This window comes from Arachis hypogaea, chromosome 19 (assembly GCF_003086295.3).
Source record: "Arachis hypogaea cultivar Tifrunner chromosome 19, arahy.Tifrunner.gnm2.J5K5, whole genome shotgun sequence".
Lineage (NCBI taxonomy): Eukaryota > Viridiplantae > Streptophyta > Magnoliopsida > Fabales > Fabaceae > Arachis > Arachis hypogaea.
The window spans coordinates 57,194,777-57,210,777 of NC_092054.1; the positions used below are offsets into that span (position 1 = coordinate 57,194,777).

Here is a 16,001-nt window from a genome sequence, read left to right on the forward strand (position 1 = left end):
AAATTCATAGTTTTTCTCCTAATCCCTACTACTACAGACCCGGTGATGTTTTCTAAGCTCCACGATATACTCAAAATTAACTACAGAAACACACATCAGGACGAGGGAGTCCAACCAGTCAGACATACCCTCAGGGAACTTGGAAGACATCTCAACAATATTTTTGCGAGAAGACATGATTAACTAGTCCTACAGCAAAGAAAAAGAGAGAAGGATTACTCAATAAACAACTCGGGCATAACAAAGAAAACAGCTTGGACGAAAACAGACACAACAGCAAAAGGAAACCCCAGGACACAACCCAAGGTCGAGGGGCATCCTTTGGAGGCAGTAACAGAGTAGGAACTCAGGAAAAATCTGCGACCTACATCCCTCAAAACAAAGGAAGCAACCCCCCTTTCGACAGCAACATCCCACAAGAAAAAACACAAAATAATCTATCAAAGTCATCGTTTTTTACAGCCTATCAGAAAATATCAAACATCTAAACATGCAAAGAGGTAGTCATCAAGGGCACAACCTTTTCTCAAAGTCAGACGGTTCAACATTTCAAAAGGGAAATCATCAAGGACGCAAATCAAGAAGATACAATCAGAGATAATATCAGCAGTCAAAATCCTAACTAGCAGGAAGCACGAAAAAGTCATGCACAACAAAGGAATTCTCAGAGCACACATTTGAATAGATACACGACAAAAGCAGAAAAGATTCAAGCTTTCACAAAATAAAGATCAAAACTTTTCAAACATGAAATAATGCGAAAAGAAAGCAGAAGAAAGAAAACCAACCTGCAAAAGGAAGGAGACGATGAACGCTGAAGAGGTTGAAGACGGGAAACGAGACCAGGAATCACCTTTCGAACAAGTGAAGCACCAACAACCACCAATGGTGCCACAGAGAGGAGCGTGAAAACGTGAAAATAAAAGTCCCAGGCGAGCCAGAAAAAATGGAAGGGAGAAGATGGAGTTACATTAAGCGAAGAGAAGAAAAAACGGAAGCAAAATCTTTTGAAAGTCCAATTCAAAATTAAAAAGAGGGAAAAACGGCAAAAAAGAAGAGTTAATGGGTTATTAAAAACCCTCGCACATTCCCAAGGCAAAGAAACGCGTGTTCCTAAAGGATAAAGGAAAAGAAAAACATTCCGTATTCAGAGGATAACTCTACAAAGAAGAAATCGACAATGCTTGAGCACGGCTTCTAAAAAGATTAAAATCCTAAGCCAGGATTCAACCTCAAAAGGAAGACCACGCTCGAGCAGGGGCACTGTTCATACCCTGGGTTGAACTGTCCGACCCGAGCTGAATCGACCGACCTTTTCGAGTCAGAACCATCCGACCTCTTCTTAAAGAGCTCAGCCAAGTCACCAGGAAAGCCCAAATAAGGGCCCAAACAGAGAAACACGACCCAAATCCAAAGGCAGCCCAAGCCTAGAGAGATAAGGGCGGTTCCCTTGAAGATAAGATAAACTCTACTCAAAGATAAGAAAAGATAACTATCTTATCTCCAGGAAAAGGTCACTCCACACTACTATAAATACACTGGAGCATCCATGTATAACTCATAATCTGATTCTACTAAAAACCTGCTCAATACCCTTGCTAACTGATGAGCAGATATTTTATACGCTTTTTGGGGTTAATTTCATATAGTTTTGAGTATGATCTAGTTAGTTTTTAGTTTATTTCCATTAGTTTTTAGGAAAAATTCATATTTATGGACTTTACTATGAGTTGTGTGTTTTTCTATAATTTCAGGTATTTTTCTGGCTGAAATTGAAGGAGCTGAGCAAAAATCTGATTCAGGCTGAAAAAGGACTGCTGATGCTGTTGGATTCTGACCTCCCTGCACTCAAAGTGGATTTTCTGGAGCTACAGAACTCGAAATGGCATGATTCCAATTGCGTTGGAAAGTAGACATCCAGGGCTTTCCAGCAATACATAATAGTTCATACTTTGCACAAGGATAGACGACGTAAACTGGTGTTCAACGCCAGTTCTCTGCCCAATTCTGGCGTCCAGCGCCAGAAAAGGATCAAAAGCTGGAGTTGAACGCCCAAACTGGCACAAAAACTGGCGTTCAACTCCACAAATGGCCTATGCACGTGAATTGCTTAAATCTCAGCCCAGTACATACCAAGTGGGCCCCAGAAGTGGATCTCTGCATCATCCATCATAGTTTACTCATTTTTTGTAAACCTAGGCTACTAGTTTAGTATTTAAACAACTTTTAGAGACTTATTTTGCATCTCATGACATTTTTAGATCTAAACTTTGTACTCTTTGACGACATGAGTCTCTAAACTCTATTATTGGGGGTGAGGAGCTCTGCTGTGTCTCGATGAAGTAATGCAAGTATTTCTGTTTTCCATTCAAACACGCTTGTTCCTATCTAAGATGTTCATTCACGCTTAACTGTGATGAAGGTGATGATCCGTGACATTCATCACCTTCCTCAAACCATGAACGTGTGCCTGACAACCACTTCCGTTCTATATCCGATTAAATGAGTGTCTCTTAGATTCCTTAATCAGAATCTCCGTGGTATAAGCTAGCACTGATGGCGGCATTCATGAGAATCCGGAAAGTCTAAACCTTGTCTGTGGTATTCCGAGTAGGATTCAATGATCGAATGACTGTGATGAGCTTCAAACTCGCGAGTGCTGGGCGTTAGTGACAGACGCAAAAGGATGAAGAATCCTATTCCAGTATGATCGAGAACCGACAGATGATTAGCCGTGCTGTGACAGAGCATGTGAGCATATTCTTCACTGAGAGGATGGGATGTAGCCGTTGACGACGGTGATCCCCTACATACAGCTTGCCATAGAAGGACGTGCGTGCGTGAATTAGAAGACAGAGGAAAGCAGATATTCAGAAGACAAAGCATCTCCAAAACTCCAACATATTCTCCATTACTACATAACAAGTAACCTTTAATCCACGCTCTTTTGTTTGTTAGCAATTCAACTGATTAATATAAGTGACTTCCTGACTAAGATTTTTTACAAGATAACCATAGATTGCTTCAAACCAACAATCTCTGTGGGATTCGACCCTTACTCACGTAAGGTATTACTTGGACAACCCAGTGCACTTGCTGGTTAGTGGTACGAGTTGTGAAAAGTGTGATTCACAATTCGTGCACTAAGTTTTTGGCGCCGTTGCCGGGGATTGTTCGTGTTTGAACAACTGACGGATTATTTTGTTGCTTAGATTAGGAAAATTCTTCTTTTTGGTTTAGAGTCTCTTACTATTGTTCTTGGTTAAAAATATCCTTCTTTAAAACAAGTGTTACATTTACTGCCCAATTGGCTAGAGCGTTAGTCTAAGCCCGTGGCAGTTTGGTACACTCTTTTTAAAAATCCTTTTCAAAAATAATATTTTCTCTATTAAATTCTGTGCCAAACTTTAAGTTTGGTGTTTCCCTGTTGATTTCCCTTGTTTTTCGAAAATTTATTTTGGTTTTCTAAAAATTTTAAGTTTGGTGTTTTTCCCCCCCCAAAATTTTCGAAAATAAGGAACCTCAGATCTAAAAATTTTAAATCCTGTGTTATCTTATTGTTTTTCTCTCTCCTTTAAAAATTCAGATTTTTATTTCAAAATTTAAAACCTTTTTCAAAAATCATCATATCTTTTTCAAAATCTCCTAACCACTCTCTTTCTCCTCACTTTTTCGAAAATCTTTTACTCATTTTTATTTATTTTATTTTTATTTATTTTATTTTCGAAATAAATTAATAAATAAATAAATAAAAATATTTTTTCCATTTTACATCATCTCCCTTTCTCCATCATGGACCTAAGCGGAAATGAACAGTCCAAGAGGACTCTGGGGTCATATTCTAACCCCTCTACTGCTTCATATGGGTGTAGTATCTGCATACCCTCCATTGGAGTCAGTAGCTTTGAGTTGAATCCTCAGCTCATTATCATGGTGCAGCAAAGTTGCCAGTATTCCGGTCTTCCACAGGAAGAATCTACAGAGTTTCTGGCATAGTTTTTACAAATTGCTGACACAGTACATGATAAAGAAATAGATCAGGATGTCTACAGACTATTACTGTTTCCATTTGCTGTAAAAGATCAAGCTAAGAGGTGGTTGAATAACCAACCTAAGGCCAGCATAAGGACATGGAAACAGCTGACAGAAAAATTTCTGAATCAATATTTCCCTCCAAAAAGGATGACACAGCTAAGGCTGGACATCCAAGGCTTTAAACAAGGAGATAATGAATCTCTTTATGATGCCTGGGAGAGATACAGAGAGATGCTACGAAAATGTCCCTCTGAAATGTTTTCAGAGTGGGTTCAGTTAGACATCTTCTACTATGGGCTTGCAGAAGGAGCTCAGATGTCTCTAGATTACTCAGCTGGTGAATCTATCCACATGAGAAAGACAATTGAAGAGGCTCAAGAGCTCATTGATACAGTTGCCAGGAATCAGCATCTGTACCTAAGCAGCAACCCTTCCATGAATGAAGAGGTTAAAACAGTAACTGCTGAACTCAGTCCTGTAAAACAAGCTGCTGAATTCAATCAGCAATTGGACTTTCTAACAAAGCAGCTAGCCGAATTTAAAGACAGGTTACAAGAGACAAGGATGGCTAATATACATATGGACGAACAGTTTAAGCAAACAAAGCAGCAGCTGTCAAGGCAAATAGCAGAAGAATGCCAAGCAGTTCAACTAAGAAGTGGGAAAACATTAAATACCCCACCTCAAGGCAGCAAAAAGCTAAGAAATGAGCAAACCACCCAAAATTCACCTGATGACAGCAAGAGCCCAGGGAAAAATAATTCTGGCACTAAAACACCAGAAAATTGGTGGAAGGCTGGCGCTAAACGCCCAGACCATGGCCAAAACTGGCGTTCAATGCCAGAAACAAAGCAAGACTGGCGTTCAACGCCAGAAATGGACAAGGGTCTGGCGTTGAACGCCCAAAATGGGCAGGATCTGGCGCTGAACGCCCAAAATGGGCACAATTCTGGCGTTCAAACGCCAGGAACAGACAAGGAGTTGGCTTCTTACGTCACTCCAGCTTCGAACTCTGGCACTCAATTGCCAGTGAGGGATCAGACACACACAAGTGCTGATGACAACCCCTCTAAAAAGGCTTCTTCAACCACTTCTGTAGGCAATAAACCTGCAGCAACTAAGGTTGAAGAATATAAAGCCAAGATACCTTATCCTCAAAAACTCCGGAAAGAAGAGCAGGATAAGCAATTTGCTCGCTTTGCAGATTATCTCAGGACTCTTGAAATAAAGATTCCATTTGCAGAGGCCCTTGAGCAAATACCTTCTTATGCCAAGTTCATGAAAGAGATCTTGAGTCATAAGAAGGATTGGAGAGAAATAGAAAGAGTTCTCCTCACTGAAGAATGCAGTGCAGTCATTCTGAAAAGCTTTCCTGAAAAGCTTAAAGACCCCGGGAGCTTTCTGATACCATGCATATTGGAAGATAATTGTACCAAGACAGCTTTATGCGATCTTGGGGCAAGCATCAACCTAATACCTGCATCCACTATCAGAAAGCTTGGTTTAACTGAAGAAGTTAAACCAACCCGGATATGTCTTCAACTTGCTGATGGCTCCACTAAATACCCATCAGGCGTGATTGAAGACATGATTGTCAGGGTTGGGCCATTCGCCTTTCCCACTGACTTTGTTGTGCTGGAAATGGAGGAGCACAAGAGTGCTACTCTCATTCTAGGAAGACCCTTCCTAGCAACTAGACGATCCCTTATTGACGTCCAATAGGGGGAAATAACCCTGAGAGTCAATGATAATGAGTTCAAGTTGAACGCTGTCAAAGCCATGCAGCATCCAGACACATCAAAAGACTGCAAGAAAGTTGATCTTATTGACTCTTTGGTAGAAGAGATCAACATGGCTGAGAGTCTTGAATCAGAGTTGGAAAACATCTTTAAAGATGTTCAGCCTGATTTAGAAGATTTAGAGGACATGAAAGAGCCTCTGAAATTTCTTCTGGAAGAGGAGAAACCTCCTAAACCAGAGCTCAAGCCATTACCACCATCCTTGAAATATGTATTTCTGGGAGAAGGTGATACTTTTCCAGTGATCATAAGCTCTACTTTAAATTCACAGGAAGAGGAAGCACTTATTCAAGTGCTAAGGACACACAAGACAGCTCTTGGGTGGTCCATAGGTGACCTTAAGGGCATAAGCCCTGCTAGATGCATACACAAAATCTTATTGGAGGATAATGCCAAACCAGTGGTTCAACCACAGAGGCGGCTAAATCCAGCCATGAAGGAAGTGGTGCAGAAAGAGGTCACCAAATTACTGGAGGCTGGGATTATTTATCCTATTTCTGATAGCCCCTGGGTGAGCCCTGTTCAAGTCGTCCCAAAAAAGGGAGGCATGACAGTGATTCATAATGAAAAAAATGAACTGGTTCCTACAAGAACAGTTACAGGGTGGTGCATGTGTATTGACTACAGAAGGCTCAATACAGCCACCAGAAAGGATCATTTTCCTTTACCATTCATAGACCAGATGCTAGAAAGACTAGCAGGTCATGATTATTACTGCTTTCTGGATGGCTACTCAGGCTATAACCAGATTGCAGTAGATCCCCAGGATCAAGAGAAAACAGCATTCACATGTCCATCTGGAGTGTTTGCTTATAGAAGGATGCCATTTGGGCTATGTAATGCGCCTGCAACCTTCCAGAGATGCATGCTCTCTATTTTCTCTGATATGGTGGAAAAATTTCTAGAAGTCTTTATGGATGACTTCTTAGTATATGGAGACTCATTCAGCTCCTGTCTTGATCACCTGAAACTTGTTCTGAAAAGATGCCAAGAGACCAACCTAGTTTTAAACTGGGAAAAATGTCACTTCATGGTGACTGAGGGGATTGTCCTTGGGCATAAAATCTCAAACAAGGAAATAAAGGTAGATCAAGCAAAAATAGAGGTAATTGAAAAATTAGCACCACCTCCCAATGTTAAGGCAATCAGAAGCTTTCTGGGGCATGCAGGATTCTATAGGAGGTTTATAAAGGATTTTTCAAAAATCACAAAACCTCTTAGCAATCTGCTAGCTGCTAACATGCCATTTGTGTTTGACACAGAGTGCCTACAGGCGTTTGAAACGCTGAAAGCTAAGCTGGTCACAGCACCAGTCATTTCTGCACCAGATTGGACATTACCATTTGAGCTAATGTGTGATGCCAGTGATCATGCCATTGGTGCAGTATTGGGACAGAGGCATGACAAGCTTCTACATGTCATTTATTATGCCAGTCGCGTTCTAAATGATGCCCAGAAAAATTACACAACCACAGAAAAAGAATTACTTGCAGTGGTTTACGCCATTGACAAGTTCAGATCATACTTAGTAGGATCAAAAGTGATTGTGTATACTGACCATGCTGCTCTTAAATATCTACTCACAAAGCAGGATTCAAAACCCAGGCTCATCAGATGGGTATTGCTTCTGCAAGAGTTTGATATAGAAATAAGAGACAGAAAAGGGACAGAGAACCAAGTGGCTGATCATCTGTCTCGGATAGAGCCAGTGGAAGGGACATCCCTCCCCTTTCTTGAGATCTCTGAGACGTTTCCTGATGAGCATTTATTTGCCATTCAGGAAGCACCATGGTTTGCCGATATTGCAAACTATAAAGCTGCAAGGTTCATACCCAAGGAATACAATAGGATACAAAAGAAGAAATTAATTACTGATGCAAAGTACTACTTGTGGGATGAACCTTATCTCTTTAAGAGATGTGCAAACAGAATAATCCGTTGGTGCGTGCCTAGAGAAGAAGCACAGAGGATCCTGTGGCATTGCCATGGATCTCAATATGGAGGCCATTTCGGAGGTGAGCGAACAGCCACCAAGGTCCTCCAATGTGGCTTCTATTGGCCCACACTCTATAAAGATTCCCGAGAGTTTGTACGTAACTGTGACAGTTGCCAAAGAGCTGGCAATCTGCCTCATGGTTACGCCATGCCTCAACAAGGAATCTTGGAGATTGAGTTGTTTGACGTATGGGGAATTGACTTCATGGGACCTTTCCCACCATCATACTCAAACACTTATATTCTGGTGGCAGTTGATTATGTATCAAAATGGGTTGAGGCCATTGCCACACCCACCAATGATACTAAGACAGTGCTGAAATTCCTCCAGAAACATATCTTTAGCAGATTTGGTGTCCCTAGAGTACTAATTAGTGATGGGGGCACTCACTTCTGCAATAAACAACTTTACTCTGCCATGATTCGGTATGGAATTCACCACAAGGTGGCCACTCCATATCATCCACAAACCAATGGGCAAGCTGAAGTCTCTAACAGAGAATTAAAGAGAATCCTAGAACGGACAGTAAATACCCGTAGAAAGGATTGGGCACGGAGCTTGGATGATGCTCTGTGGGCTTACAGGACAGCATTCAAGACCCCTATAGGGACCTCTCCATACCAACTCGTGTATGGTAAGGCATGTCACCTGCCCGTGGAACTGGAACATAAGGCCTACTGGGCAACCAGATTCCTAAACTTTGATGCCAAACTAGCAGGAGAAAAACGATTACTCCAGCTAAATGAGCTAGAGGAATTCAGATTCACAGCTTTCGAAAATGCCAAGCTTTATAAAGAAAAATAAAAAAAGTGGCATGACAGAAAGCTGTCATCTAGAATCTTTAAACCAGGACAGAAGGTTCTGTTGTTTAACTCTAGACTCAGGCTATTCCCCGGGAAACTGAAATCCCGGTGGAGGGGACCATACGTGATTACAAGTGTATCACCATATGGTTATGTGGAGCTTCAAGATATTGATTCTGATAAGAAGTTCATTGTCAATAGACAGAGAATCAAGCATTATCTTGAAGACAACATTGAGCAAGAATGCTCAAGGCTGAAGCTAGATTAAAAGCTCAGCAAGGTCCAGCTAAAGACAATAAAGAAGCGCTTGCTGGGAGGCAACCCAGCCATGGGGCAACAATCCTCTAAGCATTTTGCCCTATTTTTTTATTTTTATTTTTATTTGTTTATATAAAGTTCACTGACACTAAGGTGAGGAATCATTTACAGAAGACCTCGGCACACAAAACAGAGAAAAAGAGCTCACTGGCAAGAAAACGCCAGTAAAAGTTCTTTTTGGGCGTTCAACGCCCAAAATGGGCATCCACTGGGCGCTGAACGCCAGTGATGGTAGCAATCTGGGCGTTCAATGCCAGAAATGGGCACCCACTGGGCGTTGAACGCCAGTAATGGCAGCAGCTGGGTGTTGAACGCCCAGGAGAGCAGCATTTGGGCGCTGAACGCCCAAAACAAGCAATGTTTGGGCGTTCAAACGCCAGGATAGCAAGGAGGAGCCAGATTCATTTTTCCACACGTATTTCCATTCTAATTTCAAATTTTATGTTTCAATGCATGATTTTTATATGAACATGTTAAGAACCCTGATTTCTAAAATCCTTAATTTCTAAAAATCCATCTTTCCAAATCCAATCCAACTCTTTTCAAATCTTTTCTGAAAACAAATCTATCTTTTTTACTCTAAAATCTTTTCAACTAATCCATATCTTTTTCAAATCTCCATATTATCTTTTTCAAAATTCAGATTTATCTTTTTCAAAAATCTATCATATATCTTCAAAATTAAACTATATCTTCTATCTTATCTTTTTCAGCTCAATCTTTTTATCTTATCTTTTCCAATTTTTCGAAAACCCACCCCCCATCCCTTTAAATTTGGATTCGGCCTCCCTCCTCCTCCATCAACAATTGCACCTAGCTCTCCTTCTATCCCTCTCCTTTCTTTTCTTTTGCTTGAGGACAAGCAAACCTCTAAGTTTGGTGTGTTTATCCGAGATCACTAAGATCATGGCTCCTAAAGGAAAATAACCCACTCCAAGAGGCAAGAAGGAGAGCATTCCAAAACCACTTTGGAATCAAGGGAAGTTCTTATCTAAAGAACATTCAGACCATTATCTTAAAATAATGGGTCTGAGATCAGTGATCCCAGAAGTTAGATTCGATCTGAAAGAAGATGAATATCCGGAGATCCAGGAGCAAATTCGAATCAGGAACTGGGAAGTCCTAGCTAATCCTGAAACGAAAGTGGGAAGGAACATGGTCCAGGAGTTCTATGCTAATATGTGGCAAACTGACAAGCAGAAACTATCTGGAACTGCCTTCTATGACTATCGGACCGTGGTCAGAGGAAAGATTGTTCATACCCACTGGTGCACGAAATTGTGATGTCACATTCATAATTTGTCACAACTTCGATACAACTAACCAGCAAGTGCACTGGGTCGTCCAAGTAATACCTTACGTGAGTAAGGGTCGAATCCCACGGAGATTGTTGGTATGAAGCAGGCTATGGTCACCTTGTAAATCTCAGTCAGGCAGATATAAAGTGATAATGGTGTTTTCGAATATTATATAATAAAATAGGGATAGAGATACTTATGTAAATCATTGGTAGGAATTTCAGATAAGCGAATGGAGATGCTTTTCTTTCCTCTGAACCTCTGCTTTCCTGCTATCTTCATCCAATCAGTCTCACTCCTTTCCATGGCTGGCTTTATGTGATACATCACCACTGTCAATGGCTACTTTCGGTCATCTCTCGGGAAAATGATCCAATGCCCTGTCACGGCACGGCTAATCGTCTGGAGGCATCACCCTTGCCAATGGCTTCATCTTATCCTCTCAGTGAATAATATGCTCACGCACCCTGTCACGGCACGGCTATTCATCTTTCGGTTCTCGATCATGCTGGAATAGGATTTACTATCCTTTTGCGTCTGTCACTAACGCCCTGCAATCGCGAGTTAGGAGCTCGTCACAGTCATTCATTCATCGAATCCTACTCAGAATACCACAGACAAGGTTTAGACCTTCCGGATTCTCTTGAATGCCGCCATCATTCTAGCTTACGCCACGAAGATTCCGGTTAAGAGATCTAAGAGATATTCATTCTAGCTTATTTCATGTAGAACGGAAGTGTTTGTCAGGCCCGTGTTCATAGGGGAGATGGTGATGAGCGTCACACATAATCATCACCTTCATCACGTTCTTGGGTGCGAATGGATATCTTAGAAGCGAAATAAGATGAATTGAATAGAAAACAGTAGTACTTGCATTAATCTTTGAGGAACAGCAGAGCTCCACACCTTAATCTATGGAGTGTAGAAACTCTACCGTTAAAAATACATAAGTGAAAGGTCCAGGCATGGCTGAGATGGCCAGCCCCCAAAACGTGATCAAAGGATCATAAGGTAATCCAAAGATGTCAAATACAATAGTAAGAGGTCCTATTTATAATAAACTAGCTACTAGGGTTTACATGAGTAAGTAATTGATGCATAAATCCACTTCTGGGGCCCACTTGGTGTGTGCTTGGGTCGAGCCTTAACTTTCCACGTGCAGAGGCTATTTGTGGAGTTGAACGCCAGGTTTTGATCCATTTCTGGCGTTCAACTCTGGTTTTGGATCCTTTTCTGGCGCTGGACGCCAGATTTGGGCAGAGAGCTGGCGTTGAACGCCAGTTTACGTCGTCTATTCTTAGCCAAAGTATGGACTATTATATATTTCTAGAAATCCCTGGATGTCTACTTTCCAACGCAATTGGAAGCGCGCCATTTCGAGTTCTTTAGCTCCAGAAAATCCACTTTGAGTGCAGGGAGGTCAGAATCCAACAGCATCAGCAGTCCTTCTTCAACCTCTGAATCTGATTTTTGCTCAAGTCCCTCAATTTCAGTCAGAAAATACCTGAAATCACAGAAAAACACACAAAGTCATAGTAAAGTCTAGAAATGTGAATTTAACATAAAATCTATTAAAAATATCCCTAAAAGTAACTAGATTCTACTAAAAATATACTAAAAACAATGCCAAAAAGCGTATAAATTATCCGCTCATCACAACACCAAACTTAAATTGTTGCTTGTCCCCAAGCAACTAAAAATAGGATAAAAAGAATAGAATATACTATAAATTCCAAACTATCAATGAAACATAGCTCTAATCAGATGAGCGGGACTTGTAGCTTTTTGCCTCTTGAATAGTTTTGGCATCTCACTCTATCCATTGAGGTTCAGAATGATTGGCATCTATAGGAACTCAGAGTTCAGATAGTGTTATTGATTCTCCTAGTTCAGTATGATGATTCTTGAACACAGCTGTTTTATGAGTCTTGGCCGTGGCCCTAAGCACTTTGTTTTCCAGTATTACTACCGGATACATAAATGCCACAGACACATAGTTGGGTTAACCTTTTTAGATTGTGACTCAGCTTTGCTAAAGTCCCCAATTAGAGGTGTCCACGGTTCTTAAGCACACTCTTCTTTTACTTTGGACCTTGACTTTAACCGCTCAGTCTCAAGTTTTCACTTGACACCTACACGCCACAAGCACATGGTTAGGGACAGCTTGGTTTAGCCGCTTAGGCCAGGATTTTATTCCTGTAGACCCTCCTATCCACTGATGCTCAAAGCCTTGGGATCCTTTTTATTTCCCTTGCCTTTTGGTTTTAAGGGTTATTGGCTTTTTGCTCTTGCCTCTTGGTTTTAAGAGCTTTGGCTTTTTCTGCTTGCTTTTTCTTTCTATACTTTTTTTTTTCGCCTATTTTTTTTTCTGCAAGCTTTGTTCTTTGCTGCTTTTTCTTGCTTCAAGAATCATTTTTATGATTTTTCAGATTATCAAATAACATGTCTCCTAGTCATCATTCTTTCAAGAGCCAACATATTTAACATTCTTAAACAACAACTTCAAAAGACATATGCACTGTTCAAGCATACATTTAGAAAACAAGAAGCATTGCCACCACATCAATATAATTAAGCTAAGTTCAAGGATAAATTCAAAACTCATGTACTTCTTGTTCTTTTGATTTAAAACATTTTTCAATTAAGAGAGGTGATGGATTCATAGGACATTCATATCTTTAAGACATAGTTACTAACTACTAATGATCATGTAATGAAGACACAAACATAGATAAGCACCATAACATAGAAAACGAAAAAAAAAACAGAAGAAATAAGAGCAAGGGATGAATCCACCTTAGTGATGATGGCGTTTCAATGATGTTTTTGAGCTCTTCCATGTCTCTTCCTTGCCTTTGTTGCTCCTCCTTCATTGCTTTTTAGATCTTCTCTGATTTCATGAAGGATGATGGAGTGCTCTTGATGTTCCACCCTTAGTTGCTTCCAATAATTGTGTGGAAAAAAATGAATCCCCTGAGGTATCTCAGGGATCTCTTGATTTGCAGTCAAATGTTCTACCACTGAGCTATAGACCCTTGATGGAAGCTTTTGTCTTCCCTTTCCTCTTTCTAGAGGTTTCTCTGGCCTTAGGTGCCATCAATGGTTATGGAAAAAACAAAAAATCTATGCTTTTACCACACCAAACATAGAATGTTGCTCGCCCTCGAGCAAAAGAAGAAAGAATAGAAGAATAAGAAGATATGGAGGAGATGGAGGGATCTGTGTATGGATGTGAGTGGTGAATGGAGAACAGAAGGGATGGTCATGAATGGAGAGAGAGAGGGTGAGGTGGGTGAGGGATTCACTGATCCTGAGATGATCCTGTGGTGTCCACAGATCCTGAGGTGTCAAGGCATTTACATCCCTGCACCAATTTAGGCATGCAAAATGCCCTTGCACACAACTCTGGGCGTTCAGCGCTAGGTTGGTGCCCATTTTGGGCGTTCAACGCCCATTTGCTACCATTTCTGGCGTTGAACGCCAGAACCATGCTTGTTCTGGGCGTTCAGCGCCAGAACCATGCTCTGTTCTGGCGTTTGAACGCCAGACAGATGCTCCTCCAGGGTGTGATTTTTCTTCTGCTATTTTTGACTCCGTTTTCACTTTTTATATTTATTTTGTGACTCCACATGATCATGAACCTAAGAAAACATGAAAAACAATAAAAATAAGAATTAGATAGACATTGGGTTGCCTCCCAACAAGCGCTTCTTTAATGTCAATAGCTTGACAGTGGGCTCTCATGGAGCCTCACAGATGTGCAGAGCTTTGTTGAGACTCTCCAACACCAAACTTAGAGTTTGGATATGGGAGTTCAACACCAAACTTAGAGTTTGGTTGTGGCCTCCCAACACCAAACTTAGAGTTTGACTCTGGGGGCTCTGGTTGACTCTGCTTGGAGAGAAGCTTTTTCTGCTTCCTCTCCATGGTTGTAGAGGGAGATCCTTGAGTTTTAAACACAAGGGAGTTCTCATTCCATTGAAGGAATATTTCACCTCTGTCAACATCAATCACAGCTCTTGTTGTGGCCAGGAAAGGTCTTCCTAGGATGATGGATTCATCCTCTTCCTTTCCAGTATCCAGGACTATGAAATCAGCAGGGATGTAAAGGCCTTCAACCTTTACTAACACGTCCTCTACTTTGTCCATAAGCCTGTTTTCTTGAGCTGTCTGCCATCTCTAGTGAGATTTTAGCAGCTTGCACCCCATAGATTCCCAGTTTCTCTATTACAGAAAGGGGCATGAGGTTTATCCCTGAACCAAGGTCACACAGAGCCTTAAAGATCATGGTGCCTATGGTACAAGGTAATATGAACTTTCCAGGATCCTGTCTCTTCTGAGGCAATGTCAGTTGATCCAGATCACTTAGTTCATTGATGAACAAGGGAAGTTCAACTTCCCATGTATCAATGCCAAATAATTTGGCATTCAGCTTCATGATTGCACCAAGAAACTTGGCAGTTTGCTCTTCAGTAACATCCTCATTCTCTTCAGAAGAGGAATACTCATCAGAGCTCATGAAGGGCATAAGGAGGTTCAATGGAATCTCTATGGTCTCTAGATGAGCCTCAGAGTCCTTTGGTTCCTCAGAGGGAAGCTCCTTATTGATCACTGGACGTCCCAGGAGGTCTTCCCCCTTGGGATTCACGTCCTCTCATCTCCTCACAGGTTCGGCCATGGTGCTTATGTCAATGGCCTTGCACTCTCCTTTTGGATTCTCTTCTGTATTGCTTGGGAGAGTACTAGGAGGGATTTCAGTGATCCTTTTACTCAGCTGGCCCACTTGTGCTTCTAAATTTCTAATGGAAGACCTTGTTTCATTCATGAAACTTACAGTGGCCTTGGACAGATCAGAGACTAAGTTTGCTAAATTAGAGGTATTTTGTTCAGAGTTCTCTGTCTGTTGCTGAGTTGATGATGGAAAAGGCTTGCTATTGCTAAACCTGTTTCTTCCACCATTATTAAAGCCTTGTTGGGGCTTTTGATCCTTCCATGAGAAATTTGGATGATTTCTCCATGTTGAGTTATAGGTGTTTCCATAAGGTTCACCTAAGTAATTTACCTCTGCTATTGCAGGGTTCTCAGGATCATAGGCTTCTTCTTCAGAAGAAGCCTCTTGAGTACTGTTGGATGCAGCTTGCATTCCATTCAGACTTTGAGAGATCATATTGACTTGCTGAGTCAATATTTTATTCTGAGCCAATATGGCATTCAGAGTATCAACTTCAAGAACTCCCTTCTTCATAGGCGTCTCATTATTCATAGGATTCCTTTCAGAAGTGTACATGAACTGGTTATTAGCAACCATGTCAATGAGTTCTTGAGCTTCTGTAGGCGTTTTCTTTAGGTGAATGGATCCACCTGCAGAAGTGTCCAGTGACATCTTTGATAGCTCAGATAAACCATCATAGAATATATCCAGGATGGTCCATTCTGAAAGCATGTCAGAAGGAAACTTTTTGGTCAACTGTTTGTATCTTTCCCAAGCTTCATAGAAGGATTCACCTTCTTTCTGTCTGAAGGTTTGAACATCAGCTCTAAGCTTGCTCAGCTTTTGAGGAGGAAAGTACTTGGCTAAGAAAGTCGTGACCAGCTTATCCCAAGAGTTCAGGCTGTCTTTGGGTTGAGAATCCAACCACAATCTAGCTCTGTCTCTTACAGCAAAAGGGAAAAGCATGAGCCTGTAGATTTCAGGATCTACTCCATTAGTCTTAACAGTATCACATATCTGCAAGAATTCAGTTAAGAACTG

The 16,001-nt window shown here is 41.1% G+C and overlaps 1 non-coding gene across 1 annotated transcript; it reads left to right on the forward strand.

The window, feature by feature from the left end:
• The first annotated feature begins 15,686 nt into the window (after positions 1–15,686).
• On the forward strand, positions 15,687–15,794 carry LOC112781117 (small nucleolar RNA R71). Its single transcript, XR_003191911.1, has one exon. It is a non-coding gene; the product is annotated as a small nucleolar RNA R71 (small nucleolar RNA).
• The last annotated feature ends 207 nt before the right edge of the window (positions 15,795–16,001 follow it).